The sequence below is a fragment of the Schistocerca serialis genome, chromosome 3 (assembly GCF_023864345.2).
Source record: "Schistocerca serialis cubense isolate TAMUIC-IGC-003099 chromosome 3, iqSchSeri2.2, whole genome shotgun sequence".
In the NCBI taxonomy this organism is placed as follows: Eukaryota; Metazoa; Arthropoda; class Insecta; order Orthoptera; family Acrididae; genus Schistocerca; species Schistocerca serialis.
This window is the reverse complement of record NC_064640.1, coordinates 737,405,044-737,421,460: the sequence shown is the minus strand read 5'-3', so window position 1 is coordinate 737,421,460 and position 16,417 is coordinate 737,405,044.

Here is a 16,417-nt window from a genome sequence, read left to right as displayed (position 1 = left end):
AACAGATTGGTTTGCTTAAGGTCGTTTTAAAATACAATTATTTCACGTTTAATGGGAAAATGTATGTGCAGCCAGATGGTCTAGCAATGGGTAGCCCCCTCGCCGGTATTTTAGCAGAGGTTTTCATCAACGCCCTGGAAATAACATTCTTCAATTCAAGTTCAGAATTACACCACAAAATCCGCTATTATGCACGTTATGTTGACGACATTATCATTGCTTTTGATGGTACTGATCATGAGTTAGAGCTTCTCTTCAATACTTTCAATGGTTTACATGAAAAAATTTCCTTCACAAAAGAACTTCAGAACGGAAAACGTGAACTTAACTTCCTCGATTTAACAATTTCTATACAAGATAGTTCCTTCAATTTCAATATCTTCCGCAAGGAAACGTATTCACATAATGTCATTCCTGCTGACTCAACTCATCCAAAAGCTCATAAACTGGCGTTTTTTCATGCTGCCATTCACCAAATGTTAACTACTCCTTTATCACCTGCGGATCAACAAAAGGAATTGAATGTCATCAAAGCGATTGTGGCTAATAATGGGTACAATCAGAATACGATCGATTACTTGCTTAATAAGAAAATTTCCCAAAATTGTTCGACTTTGAGCAACAACCTCCCCACTGATAGCAAAGAAGCTAAAAAATTTATTTCCATTCCTTTCTTGGGTAATATATCATATAGGATTAAACGTCTTCTAAAGAAAAAATATAACTGTAACGTCTCCTTCTCTACAGATAACAGTTTAAAAAGAAAACTTGCACATTCAGTAGAGATTGCCAGCGATTGGTTTACCAACTCAGGTGTTTCCAAACTAACCTGTAATAACTGCCCCTCATATTATATTGGTCAAACAGGCAGAGCTGTGAAAACACGATATAAAGAACATCTGTTAGGTAAAAAAGGAGCGAATATACACTACTCTACTTTTGCTGAACACCTCTTGATAGCTGGCCATAAGCCTAAACAGTTAGAAGACACGGTTATCCTACACAGACAAGTCAAAAGGCGTAGACTAGATCTGTGGGAAGAGTTACAAATTTTTAAACATCTAGAGCTCAAAGACGGTAATATACTGAACGACCAGTTGAACCTTGCTTGTAGACAATTTTTCGAAGGCTTTAACCCTGTACTGTTTATGGTATAACATTAAAGCTGGTAACCTCAGTGGTCTATTTTCTCAGGAAGCTATGATGCACTGTCCAATCTTTAAGCTCACCACCCTTTATGTAATGTGGTTTTCTCACGATGTATGGCTGCCACTACATCGGCCCTTATGTGATTTTCTCTGGCTCTAAAACGTCGGCTCCCTGAGAATGAGTATTAACTGGATTGTGGACCAGGGTTCGTAATTTTGTCTCAAGAGCCATTATTGTTAATTTTGAAGCTCTGACATATATATTGTAATGTAATTTTTATATTCTGGCTGTATATGCCACTGTGCGTAACTCTCGGCGTAAGCGCCACCTGCCTTTTTGATGTATAACTACATTAATGATACCAAGGCTCCCATACTGTTATAATCGGAGTGTTAAACGCTTTCCTTCTTATTATTGTTACTTTATCTAAGGACGCTATTAATACTGATAATTTACACGTTGCTTTTGTACGCCAATCGGCACATGGTTCGCGCCATGAGCGCCGCCTGCCCTGGCTGCTGTGTAACTACGCTGGCCGATTACACTTAGTCGCTTGTGAGCTCGGCAACATCCATGTACTAATTTACATTTACATGACAAACCCTATTTTCAGGGATATATTTTAATTTGGACAAATGGATCTATGCAGACATTTGTAAAAACGGCGATGATACATCAGTCTATACTAATGTAAAATTGTAAGTACCAGACGTCCTTCTCATATTTTGGTAATACAAGAGCTCTTTAATATGTGTTAAACTCTGTTCTTGACTTACGTTTCATACCTTTTAATGTAAGCTATGATGTTCATTGTCCTGAGGCCACCTTCTGAAGAAGACAAATTTAAATTTGTTGAAACCTAGGTAAATATTTCTTTATCCATTGCCACTGGTCGGCTGTTTATAATTTTATTACAACGATATATGTACAATTTCCGGAAGTTTTTGGAAGAGGCCCATACAGATCCACTGATAACAATTCAAAAGTGTCTTCCAGTATAGTGTTTTGTATACAACCTTGGTTGGTTCGGTTGGCAGCTTCTGCTCTTTGAAAAATATCACACAATTTGATTCTATCAGTTATTTTCTTAGTAAAACACACATTTATTACTATTGCATTGTTTACTTTTTGATCACATTTTCTTGGACCACAGTGTCCTAAAGCGAGGTCGAAATAGTCAATAACCTCAGTTTCAAACTGAGATGGCCAGCCAGCTCACCACTTCTCAACATTTACGTTTTTCACTTGTACAAAATATTATGAAATATATTATAAAACTTGCATATCTGAGGAACGTTGGAGTTACTGAAACTGATTTTGACAGAATTCCAAACTTTGTTCTCGTTCTGATAATGTCACGTATTTTGCAAATCTGTTCAATCTTCCGTTAACCCTGAACATCTTCAATATACCTCATGTGAATAATACTTTCTTCATTGCTTTATTCAGGTACAATATCCATGCCCTTGGGTAATCAGGACAAAGCATCTGCTAAATAATTATCACTGCCTTATACATAGATAATCTCATAGTCAAATTACTGTAGCTATAGAGCCCAATGACTTAATCTGCCAGTAAATAGGTGACAGTTTCTTAGAAAAGTTAATGGTCTATGATTTGTAGGAATAGTAGTTTTATGCTTCCACAAATAATTTCGAAATTGTTTTAAACTCCATATAATGGCTTGTGCTACTTTCTCTGAAATGGTATAATTCCTCTCATATTTGGTTATGGTTCGACTAGCAAAAGTTATCATTCTACATTTTGGTTCTATTTATGCTGTGTTCTCCTGGAAAATTTCTATGCTGATACTATATGCACTACAATAGGTATTTATATGGTATGGTTCCAACAAACCTGGGTGATGTGAAATATCTTTCCCAATTATTTCGTTCTTTAACCCCTCAAAACCTTTTTCATATTCTGGTGACCGAATACAAGCACTAATTTTCTTTAACAAAGCATTTAAATGAGGGCTGTTAAATGCTTGCCCCTCCACAAATTTGCGATAAAATCCACAAAGAACGAGAAATGCTTTCAACTGCTTTTGGTTCTTCGGTGGTGGGTATTTTTCAATTGCGTTCAACTTTTCTGGGTCCTTTCCAATCCCAGACATAGATATAATAGTGTCTAAAAATTTATTTCTTTCCTTGCTAATTCTCACTTTTTTAATTTCAAAGTTATTGCACCTCATTGAAGCGCAGTCAGGGTTTTGTTCTATAATTTACAATTTCCTTTTCAGTCCTTGGTGATAATCAAAAATCTTCCATATACATTGTCAACCTAGGACAAACCACTCTTACTAGTACCGAATCCTATAGTCTAATGAGAACAGAAACGGAAGTGTTTAGACCAAAAGTCACGACTTTATACTGGTAACATTTACCAGCAAATAGGAAAGCCGTATATTTTCAGGATTCTTTGTGTAGTGGGATTTGCCAGTATCCCACAGTGAGGTCCAAACTAGTTACACATTTTACATTATGGAATTTCTGTAGCAGATCGTCCAAGTTTTCCGATCAGTCCACCTCTCTTTTCACAGTTTTATTCAGGGTTCGTGCATCACTTACAACTGTCACATCTCCGTCCTTCTTATTTACAATAATAACCGGGCTGTTATATTCACTACCGTAACTCCCCATTCGATCATTTTGTCTGCTGCCGCCTGTACTGCTTATTTCTTTGCTAGCAGCACTGGGTAAGGTCTTACGAAAAATGGTTTGTGTTCTATTGCATCAATGCAGTATTCAAAGTTCTTTACCAAACCGAGTTTATCAGAGAACACTTGCTGCTTAAGAGTCAGAATGCTAAAGGAATCAGTTTTTTGTTCTGTTTAAGTACTTCAATTACGTGAACAGTTTCATTAAAAGTTTCTGTTTTTGTAACAGTCATCATTAAGTTCTTCAGATGATAAATTTCCTATAGTTTGGACAAACCATCATTACCCAGGTCCATCTCTAGCACTAGTGATTCAACATTAGCACCATGTAAAGTTTCATTTCCTGGAAATTTGATTTCCAAAATACAAGATTCTCTATTTATTTTGACAATTCCTTTCTGACAAAATAAAGATACCTTTTCTTTATCTAGCCAGTCAATACCCAGGATAATCTCGGCACTTAACTCAGCTATGACTAAGAAGTCATGATCAAATTTTTGCCTTTCTGTTTCAAACTCTATTAGTAACTGTTTATGGATGGCCTTACTGGATTTGCCAGTTGTCCAAATAATTTTTCCTCTATTCACAGATATCATAACTAATCCTGCATTATGCAAGATATGTTCGAAAAAAGATTGTGAGGTAGCACTAATTTGTGACCCAGAATCATAAAGTACTTGTAATAGCATCTCATAAATTTTGAATGGAATAATTTGCTTAATTATTCTATTTTCTGTAGCTTCCTGTTCTTCCCATAACAAATCTGGTTCGACCATTACACCATTCCAAGAAACACTAGCCTCTGAAAATTCCTGTACGTCTTGGAGCTTTTTTGGCCTTTTGGTTTCTACTTCCTTTGCAGTTCTTAGTAACTTCTGCCCCGCTACCATATCATCTGGAGGCTCTTTCGGTTTTGAAATTTCGAATACCTTTCTGACTGTAATCAAAGCTTACCCCAGTATTGTATCATCTGGAGGCTCTTTCTTCTTTGGTTCTGTTTCTACAGCCAGGTTTTGTTTCGAAATATCTTCATTAGGTCTTTCATATTCATTTTTAGTAAAGTATTGCTCCTTTTCCTCTGTTTCTACGTATTCGTCCTAAGAACTATCACTCAGTTCTTTGTCACTATCAGACTGAATCATGAATGCAACCTAGACACAATGAGCTAACCCATCAGTTGACGTTCTATTACTTTCAGTTTTTGATCATCTTCTAAACATTGCACTTGATCAACTGTTTCGGGGTCTTCTTCAACATTAGTTCAAATAATGTCCACTTTCACCTCGTACATTGTGTAATCATTATTCACTTCAGTGATTCGCATCTTACAGTCGGACTCAACCTCATCCTCACTACTGCTGACAATGGTATGTGTGGGATTTCCGTCACTCATAACCTTATTCACACTATTGAGAATTTCGTCCTTCACCCTATTTCTATTTATACTAGCCAATGTATCACCTGCTACATTACTTTCCCTATGAACGGCAGCTCACGTAACCCTGATCTGCAATTTGTTTGTTAATTTGTTTACTTTGTGCTGAAATCTGAACAGCAAACATTTTGAACATTTCTGTCATATCTAATGGTTTTTCACTTTCCAGTCCTGATGGATTTGATGTTTAAATTCTGCCTCTTGCGGCTCACTCAGTTTGTATGTGACTTTCGATGAATTAAACATATCCATCGATACTTGGTCATATCAACTGTCTTTGATCGTGTCCTCTTTCCTGTCTTGTTCCATTTGCGATAAGTTCGTTATCTGAATCATTTACGTGTGTATGATAGTCCACGTAATCCTGCTGCTGTCTCGTGGCGTCATCTGTGGTTGTATCTAGAGATGGGTAAATTGAAACACATAACTGTTTCGAAACAATTGAAGCAGTACAATGTAATGTTTCGATACGCTGTTTCGAAACAGTGACACAGTTTGTGTTTTGTAATCGAATAGACCTACACATTTTATCATCTTGAATGGCTACTGTATAAGTATGTCTATATAAACACAAATGAGGTGCGAGAGCGCTAATCATATCGCAGAAAGTATGAAACTTTCACTTAGGTGTCTTGGCAGTTTCGTATTTCCTGCAGCAAGTGCACTGCTTTCGTGTCGTGTGACTTCCATACTTTTCAATTGGCTGAGGACAGAGTTTGTATGTTTGACATAATAGATTTTGCCAAACTCGTTTCCCTGTATTATAGCTCTTAATTTTGATAGGTTGCATGAGTGAAAATCCGTATGTGCTCTTGAAAAGGCGTATCATGAGATGTAATTCATTGAGATAGCGTTCTGGGAGGGGAGGCACTGAATTAACATTCATGAGTGTGCCACTCACACTTTTCTTAGTCAAATTTTCCGTTTTTTGTCACATAAAGCAGGCCTGCAAAGTGACTGATGCACGCAGTTAAAAATATTATCATAACAGACTGGAGCATATAACGCAATGGTAAAGTATGACAGTTTTTCATCAAACATTCACAAGTCAGCTGAATACAGCTCTTAATATGTACACTTGATAGAACTGGAAAACATGTTAAAATATTTCAAGGTAACTGAAATGCAGAGACCGGTATGTTGCCTTGTAGTATAAAATCCAGATTAAAATTTAAACCAATTCATACAGTGCAATGCCCTTGTGATACCCACATCATGGCAGATCTGGCGCTACACCACTTACAATTCTTGCTAAAGAAGTTTGTCTGATGTACAGTCATATGGAGATCACTCAAGTACTCACAGCAAGCAGATATATTTTCATTTTATTGTAAGCTTCGCCAGGAAATCAGAGATGAAGTTAAGTTGCTGTTGGAATGCAATTTTTATCACAGTATCCGAAAGACAAAAACAAAAGTATCAAAGTACCATTGTTGAACTGCCTGAGAATTATTTATGATACACAAGTATTAAGACGCCTATATTGCATAATAACCAAACATAGTGTATTTATAAAGATAAACACACAATCATGTACATACATAAATCAGATGATTGTTCTCAAACACACAAATAAACGTACTGGTGAACAAAAACGTGTCTCCTGTGTGCAGCAAATTTCAGAAGTATGTTCCTGTAAGGTAGCTACATGTAGGATTTAGTGGACTAAACAAAATACAGTCGGATACAAATTCAGTGCACATTCTCCAGAGAAAAACAATATCAATTGAAATTTTACTGTTTAATTTCTGAGTAGATCTACTGTACCTATTCTCGGTTTTAGTTTAGAAATATCATTTTTGATACTTTTCCACTTGAAGGACGGGATCGTCTGTCTTTTATTGTTTGCTCTTGCTTTCAAAATATGCACTCACATAGAACAGAGGTGGCCATAATACAAAGACATCGTTTCATTATTTCCAACAGCGGAGGAAACATCACCAATATGATCTGGCATCTTCATATATTTATCAAGCTATACTTGCAGCACGTGGATTGTCTACACTTTGGATCAACTCTCCTACAGCTTGGTCAAAATTTTGCCAAATGTTGCCAGTGCTAGAGTTGAATGAGCTCACCTCAAATGGTTTTGCCGGTGGTGGATTGTCTGTAGAACACATTGTGGGTTTCTGTCGTATTAAACAGCACTTGTTAATTATGGCATCTTTTGTTTCTTTTAATCGATGCCCAGTTTTTATGAACCCATGCTCCCCGAAGCAAGGATCCAGTAATGTTGCTCCGCAAGCAATTGCTTTGTCTGCAAACTTTTGAATGAAGAGGGTACAGATTCCATTATTAAGTTTAGCAGTTACTATATTAATGGCTTCATTGCTGTAATCTGAGTTTTTCAGTCTCAGACGCTGACTTTGTAAACCTATGCTTAATAAGACAACTTTTGACAATGTTGGATTTCTTTTGTTGCTAATTTCTGTTGTGACTTGCTCAAAGGGAGATTGTATTTCACAAGATTTTTCAATAACTGATCAGTCATCATTGGACAGTTTTGTCTGTGAATCCAAACTGAGGATGGTGAGGGTGCAAAGACTATATGATACATGGAATTCCGTCTTGTAGGGAAATCTTGTCTTGGCGTTAAAATACGGAAGCCCATTTGCTTCTGAATATTGTGTAATTTCTGAAATACTTGAGGACTTATTTTGAAAAATTTCACTATTGACTTCACTTTTGTCCATGTCTGTGTAATTGGTTCAAGGCTTACTTTCACATATAAATTCAGTGTATGTGCAAAGCAAGGTATACGCCACCATTTGCATCATCACTGCCTTCACCATTTACGTGTATTATCTGTAGTGCAAGCTATAATTTTATTGGTAATACCCACAGCTGAAGTCACATTTTGTAATTCAATGGAAACGTTTTTAGCTGTATGCTTGTTATGGAATTTAAAACTAGATAACAAATATGACTTCAGATTGAAGTTTTCATCAATGAAGTGAGCAGTGATTGCAATATAATTCTCATTTATCACAGATGTCTATCAAGCAGTCGTAATGCAGATGAAGGATGAAGCTTACACTGCAGATCTTTCTCATATTAGTGTGTTGTCGAACACTTGAGAGATTAAGCTTTTGGTGACGGTTTTTCTACAGGGATGTACACAGTTTTCATTTAATAAATAACTCATTTTCCTAATCTCTACACTCTCAACTACATTAAACGGAAGATATTCTATAACAACAAGTCATATAATCTGTTTGTCTATTATGGTTCACTTGGATGAAGGCACTGATCTTGGTGCAAATCCAGTAATCTTTGTTTGTCTACCACACCTACCCAGAACTGAACCAGCAGATTCCTGAACAGTTGCTGTAGTCGTTGAACTGACTTCGTCACTGCCCAGATTCATAAAAACTGGTTTCGAACGAGTTTCACTTAAATTAACTGTTGGATGCTTATGTCGCAAATGTCTGTTTAAGCAAGAGGTTGAACTACTTTTAAACGACAACACTGCCGAGCACAAGTTACACTTAATTTCCTCAGGATTCGTCTTCATAAAATAATCCCTCACCATGCTTCATAAAATAATCCCACAGCGTGCTTCTTAACGCCATAGCTGAAGACAGAAGAACCACCACGAGTGGATCTGGAGGTGGGAGCAAACTGCAGAAACAACGGATACGCCACTGGTATTCCCACATTCCATTAGTATGGGTAAGATACCCATCCTGTTAATTTCCACGCACACAAAACGAATCTTTGTGGATAATAGACTCAGAAATAACACCAAGTAATTCGAATAAATAACAAAATTTAACAGAAAATTTTTTTGTCTTTCAAGATGTTTCGAACCATTACTATAAATTCACCATGCTTCCTAGACCTTCTCGTTCACCATTATACTGTCAGTGACACGTCAAAAAGATTGCGTGCAATCATACCTACATCAATTTTATGAATGTGTCTAATAACTGTCACTCTACGCCTTTTTTTTTAATTCAAAATGTTGTAGGCTTATTTGCGTTTCTTAATATGATTACTGTACATGAACAGAGAAGCGTATGTTTTAAAAAATGTCTGATTTAACTGAATGATTTTCACACATTTATTATTTTGAATGTGAATAGTGTGTGTTATTTTATTGTTTGGTTAATGTTTATAAAGCAGATGTTACCCCATTTCGGAATAGGGCAGTCAGCTAGAAACTAAGCTGTATTTTCGGAAACCTTAAGCTTCATGCTATTGCTTGCCAAAAGGATTTCGACAGTCTTGAAAGTGTTTCATGAAGTGGTATGTTAAATGTGTTTCAGTACCTGTGCTGAGCCCGAATCTCGTCCGACACAGAGCGGAATGTAACATCACTGTTTCGATACAGTTAGTCCGTTCCAAGCACAGACGGACTGAACCAGCGTTATTTTGAAACAACGATACAGTTTCTGTGTATCGAAACATAGAAACGGTGGCCAAGTCTAGTTGTATCTGTCGAACTACTGGCACCAAACCCATTCTGTACTTTCCCGTCCCGCTCGTCTTGGTTTACTTTCGCTTTGGTGTCCATCTTTATTTCAGTTACTGTTTTGTATCTTTACTTTTCAAACCTGGAAAACTTTCTACTAACTATTCCATCTGATATGCTACAACTCGTGCTGGGGGACGCCTACTGCTCTGTCTACTAATGTTTTTCACTCAATATTTACGTTTTGTATTATTCTGAGAGCAAAACTCAATAATGTCCAGTCACACGGCGCCAAGTATAACACTACTCGTGTTGCATGCTACGTGTTTCCTAATAACCGAACTTCTAGTCTGTCACAGGAAAGCCAAGTTTTACGCAACCGCAAATTGTAAAATGCCCAATATAACCTTTACCTGCTCTAGGCGTTACTCTCTGGTGGGAATTTTGAAAAAGTTTGACTGTGCATTAACCTAATGGATAGAGGGCATCGAACATGATCTTTATATTGTGGCAATTAGTAGAAAGCAGTAAGACTATAATGTTGAAAATAATGAAAGTAGTGAACAATTTAAATAAATGATACAAAAAAATTGTCACTAGCCTAATTAGGCATAATAATGTGCAAACATTATCCTCTGTGGATTTGTATTTACTGTTGCAAGAGGGACTTTCATTCATTCTTTCTCAGTAAGTGCAATGGACACCCACAATAACCATACGAACTACACAGTAGGTAGCAGTAGTTATTAATTGCATAAATTCTCTGTCACAGAACAAATAGTTTACTTTCCCAACATTAACTATAGCCATCACCTCAACCTTTAACTAATTCGGCACAAAATCGTTCTCAGAGACAAAACAACAGTAAGTGGCACCTGACAAGAGTACAAATCTTACTAAAACATTTATACACATCCCAAATGCAGTAATATGACACTGAAATAACACATGTCATATTCATTCCACAGTGGTAATGTTTCACATTGAGGAGCAAAAACCCAGATCCAAATTGAGTTTCTCCTGACATCAAAGATTAAAGTTGAGGCCATTAAACTGTTCCTTCCATTTATCAATAATTATGCACACCTTACAGAAAAACGTTTCATTATAATAATACTGATTTCCAATACCCCTTGATATTAATTACTTTGCAATGCTTTATAACCATTAGCACTGACTATATACTTAATTAACTTCAAAATCATTTCACATTAGATTTAAATTTCGAATAGGAACAAAATTAAGTGCCTTGTAACACCACTTGTCAATCAAGTGATTTTAACTAACCTAACCACAATTATTTTCATTAGTACTAAAAGTTAGTTATTTTCAAAGTAAAAGCCGTTCATAGGATATTAAAGATTTTCATCAGTTCAAAAATTATGTGCCTCTTTCACTACTTGTGAAGCAAGTACTTTTATCTGAAAACATCTATGCTCTTTAACATTGATACTTAGGCACATATGAATTTAAAAAAAATTATTAGTTATTCACAAACAGGATATTTGGTCTTTAGCACTTTTAGGATAATATCCTACTTGGTATCATGAAGTGGATCATTTCAATGCTCAAACACAAATTTTGCATCACAGTGACGCTATAGTGGTGGCATGCACATGGTGGCTATCTGGTTTCTTCTCTGGCGGTTTAATGCTCAATTTCATGTCCTCTTTGCGGCGAGTTAATCATTTTTAGAGCAATTTCAAATGGGATAGTACCATTGTGTAGCCGGAACCACATCCGAGGCCATTCAATCACAGATTTTTAATCAGAACACCTCACTTGGCACCTGCGGTGTTGACCATGTAACTGCTGCCCACTGACTGCCTAACGTGCTCCCTCTCATGCCGCCCAGAATGACCACCACTTCCACCTTTTTCTTGTGTGCCAAGCCCCTTCCGTAGCGGAGGGGCTTCTCTATGCCTTTTAAGTTAAATCATATAATTTCTCTAAGTATGAACCAGTTATTTACATACAATTTCGTTTTTACAGCCAGACATAGTTAATAAAGATTTCATTACTTAAACACACTATTAAGTTAAACAAATTACACATATGTGTTGTTGTTGGTGTGGTCTTCAGTCCTGAGAATGGTTTGATGCAGCTCTCCATGCTACTCTATGCTGTGCAAGTTTCTCCACCTCCCAGTACCTACTGCAACTTCCATCCTTCTGAATCTGCTTAGTGTATTCAACTCTTGGTCTCCCTCTACGACTTTTACCCTCCACGCTACCCTCCAATACTAAATTGGTGAGCCCTTGATGCCTCAAAACATGTCCTACCAACCGATCCCTTCCTCTAGTCAAGTTGTGCCACAAACTCCTCTTCTCCCCAATACCTCCTCATTAGTTATGTGACCTACCCATCTAATCCTCAGCATTCTTCTGTAGCACCACATTCCGAAAGCTTCTATTCTCTTCTTGTCCAAAGTATTTATCGTCCACGTTTCACTTCCATACACGGCAACACTCCATACAAATACTTTCAGAAACGACATCCTGACACTTAAAAATCTATACTCACTGTTATCAAATTCCTCTTCTTCAGAAACGCTTTGCTTGCCATTGCCAGTCTACATTTTATATCCTCTCTACTTCAACTATCATCAGTTATTTTGCTCCCCAAATAGCAAAACTCCTTTACTACTTTAAGCGTCTCATTTCCTAATCCAATTCCCTCATCATCACCCGAATTAAATCGCCTACATTCCATTATCCTCGTTTTGCTTTTGTTGATGTTCATCTTATATCCTCCTTTCAAGACACTGTCCATTCCGTTCAACTGCTCTTCCAAGTCCTTTACTGTCTCTGACAGAATTACAGTGTCATCGGCGAACCTCAGAGTTTATGTTTCTTCTCCTTGGATTTTAATACCTACTCCGAATTCTACTGCTTGCTCAATATACAGATTGAATAACAACAGGGAGAGGCTACGGCCCAGTCTCACTCCCTTCACAACCATTGCTTCCCTTTCATGCCCATCGACTCTTATAACTGCCATGAGGTTTCTGTACAAATTGTGTATAGCCTTTCGCTCCCTGTATTTTACCCCCGCCACCTTCAGTATTGGAAAGAGAGTATTCCAGTCAACATTGACGCAAAATTACTCTAAGTCTACAAATGCTAGGAACGTAGGTTTGCCTTTCCCTAATCTATCTTCTAAGGTGAGTCGCATGGTCAGTATTGCCTCACGTATTCCAGTATTTCTACGGAATCCAAACTGATCTTCCCTGAGGTCCGTGTCTACCAGTTTATCAATTCGTCTGTAAAGAATTCGCGTTAGTATTTTGCAGCCGTGACATATAAAACTGATAGTTCGGTAATTTTCACATGTGTCAACGCTTGCTTTCTTTGGGATTGAAATTATTTTAATCTTCTTAAAGTCTGACGGTATTTCGCCGGTCTCATACGTCTTGCTCACCAGATGGTAGAGTTTTGTCAGGACTGGCTCTCCCAAGGCTGTCAGCAGTTCTAATGGAATGTTGTCTACTCCCGGGTCCTTGGCTGGCTCTGAGCACTATGGGACTTAACTGCAGTGGTCATCAGTCCCCTAGAACTTAGAACTACTTAAACCTAACTAACCTAAGGACATCACACACATCCATGCCCGAGGCAGAATTCGAACCTGCGACCGTAGCGGTCGCGCTGCTCCACACTGTAGCGCCTAGAACCGCTCGGCCACTCCGGCCGGCCCCAGGGCCTTGTTTCGGCTCCGGTCTTTCAGTGCTCTGTCAAACTCTTTACGCACTATCGTAGCTCCCATTTCATCTTCATCTACATCCTCTTCCATTTCCATAATATTGTCCTCAAGTAAATCGGTCTTGTATAGATCCTCTAAATACTCCTTCCACCTTTCTGTTTTTCCTTCTTTGCCTAGAACTACGTTTCCATCTGACCTCTTGATATTCATGCAAGTGGTTCTCTTTTCTCCAAAGGTCTCCATAATTTTCCTGTAGGTAGCGTCTATCTTACCCCTAGTGAGATAAGCCTCTACATCCTTACATTTGTGCTCTAGCCATCAGTGCTTAGCCATTTTGCACTTCCTGTCGATTTCATTTTTGAGACGTATGTATTTCTTTTTGCCTGCTTCACTTACTGCATTTTTGTATGTTCTCTGTTCATCAATTAAATTCAATATCTCTTCTGTTACCCAAGGATTTCTATTAGCACTCGTCTTTTTACCTACTTGATCCCCTGATGCCTGCACTACTTCATCCCTCAAAGCTACCCATTCTTCTTCTACTGTATTTCTTTCTCTCATTCCTGTCAATTTTTCCCTTATACTCTCCCTGAAACTCTGTACAACCTCTGGTTTAGTCATTTTATCCAGCTCCCATCTCCTTAAATTCCCACCTTTTTGCAGTTTCTTGAGTTTGTATCTACAGTTCATAACCAATAGGTTGTGGTCAGTGTTCCCTTCTGCCCCTGTAAATGTCTTAAAGTTTAAAACCTGGTTCCTAAATCTCTGTCTTACCATTATGTAATGTACCTAAAACCTGTCAGTATCTCCAGGCTTCTTCCATCTATACAACCTTTTTTTATGATTCTTGAACCAAGTGTTAGCTATGATTAAGTTATGCTCGGTGCAAAATTCTACCAGGCGGCTTCCTCTTTCATTTCTTCCCCCCCAATCCATATTCACCTATTACGTTTCCTATTCACCTATTACGTTTCCTTCTCTTCCTTTTCCTACTATCAATTTCCAGTGACCCATGACTATTGAATTTTTGTCTCCCTTCACTATCTGAATAATTTCCTTTATCTCCTCATACATTTATTCAATTTCTTCGTTGTCTGCAGAGCTAGTTGGAATATAAACTTGTACTACTGTAGTAGGCGTGGGCCTCATGTCTATCTTGGCCACAATAATGTGTTCCCTTGCTGTTTGTAGTAGCTTACACACACTCCTTTTTTTTTATTCAATATTAAACCTACTCCTGCATTACCCCTATTTGATTTTGTATTTATAACCCTGTATTCACCTGACCAAAAGTCTTGTTCCTCCTGCCACCGAACTTCACTAATTCGCACTATATCTAACTTTAACCTATCCATTTCCCTTTTTAAATTTTCTAACCTACCTGCCCTATTAAGGGATCGTACATTCCATGCTCCGATCCGTAGAACGGCAGTTTTCTTTCTCCTGATAATGACGTCCTCTTGGGTAGTCCTTGCCCGGAGATCCGAATGCTGCACTATTCTACCTCCAGAATATTTTACCCAAGGGGACGCCGTCATCATTTAATCATACAGTAAAGCTACATGCCCTCGGGAAAAATTACGGCTGTAGTTTCCCCTTGCTTTCAGCCATTCACACTACCAGCACAGCAAGGCCGTTTTGGTTAGTGTTACAGGGTCAGATCAGTCAATCATCCAGACTGTTGCCCCTGGAACTACTGATAAGGCTGCTGCCCCTCTTCAGGAACTTCACGTTTGTCTGGCCTCTCAGCAGATACCCCTCCATTGTGGTTGCACCTACAGTATGGCCATCTGAATCGCTGAGGCACACAAGCCTCCCCACCAATTGCAAGGTCCATACTTTATGGAGGGAGGAATTATACATCATAAAGTTTAATTTCCCTCAAAAAATTCAAAGATCTTAGCTTGTAAAGAATAAATACCCCGTATTTACATACAATTAATTACACTGTACCTATTACTCACAGTCGATAATGGTGTTACAAGCTTTCAAATTCAGCATAAATAACAAATGTAACGTATTGTGTAAATTGATAGTTTTTAAAATTTACCTATTAAATTTTTTTCTGGGAATTCTCCTTTTAATGTATTGTTAACTAAACAGTTTGATGTGTGATTATTTACTTTTGCTTTACTGTTGGAGTGCCTGAAACACAAGTCACCAATAAGTTTTAGTGTTTCATGTTTATTAATTTGACTCAAAAACGTCAAAATAATTTCTTATATAAAATTCGTGTGAATTACTTACATGATTGAAATAAAGGAGATTTACAACATTGTCTTTCTTATGTTTCATAACTTTTAATGGTTGCACTTGATAACATTCATCATATAAAAAAAATTGGTAAGTGTGTTAATTATATTCTCATATTTGTAGAATATTATGAACCGATACTGGAAATTAAAAATTTTCTGGTTTTTTCACCAAGGTCATTACTAACAAGTTTATATCTAGTAATTTTTCCATATCTTTATCTACAGGATATAATGCAGATTTTCTAGATGACAGAAAATATTTAGATCATTATGTTTTATATAAATACATGCCTTTTTTGATAAAATATTTTGTTTACCAATCTAAAACTTTTAATTAAATTTCCTCCAATTGTGATCGTACAGTTTTCTGTCTGAAACGCAAATTCCATATCATTTTTGCATATCTTCATTTGGTACTCACAGAAAAGTTTAAAAATTACTTTATGTCCATGATGTACTCTTTCATTATGTTTTAGAGTTTCCTTAATTTTTGGTTTACCGTAGTTAAGAAATGACAGGTTCAATTAACCCTAGCATTACCAACGTATTTTTTGTTACATGTAATACCAACGGGGGGCCTCAAAGGCCCATAAAGAATACCACAATTTATTTTATCATAAATCAAGTTTATTTACTTCTGATACCTCTAATAACAATTCAAAATGCGGAGACATTGTTTTTGTATACTGGATAATAAAAGATGTTATTATAATAGGAATAAAATGAACAAATCACGAGATTCAGTTTATATATTTTTTGGAATAATGTTTCAAAATAGTGTTTTCTTATAAAAACGACTTTTTTAA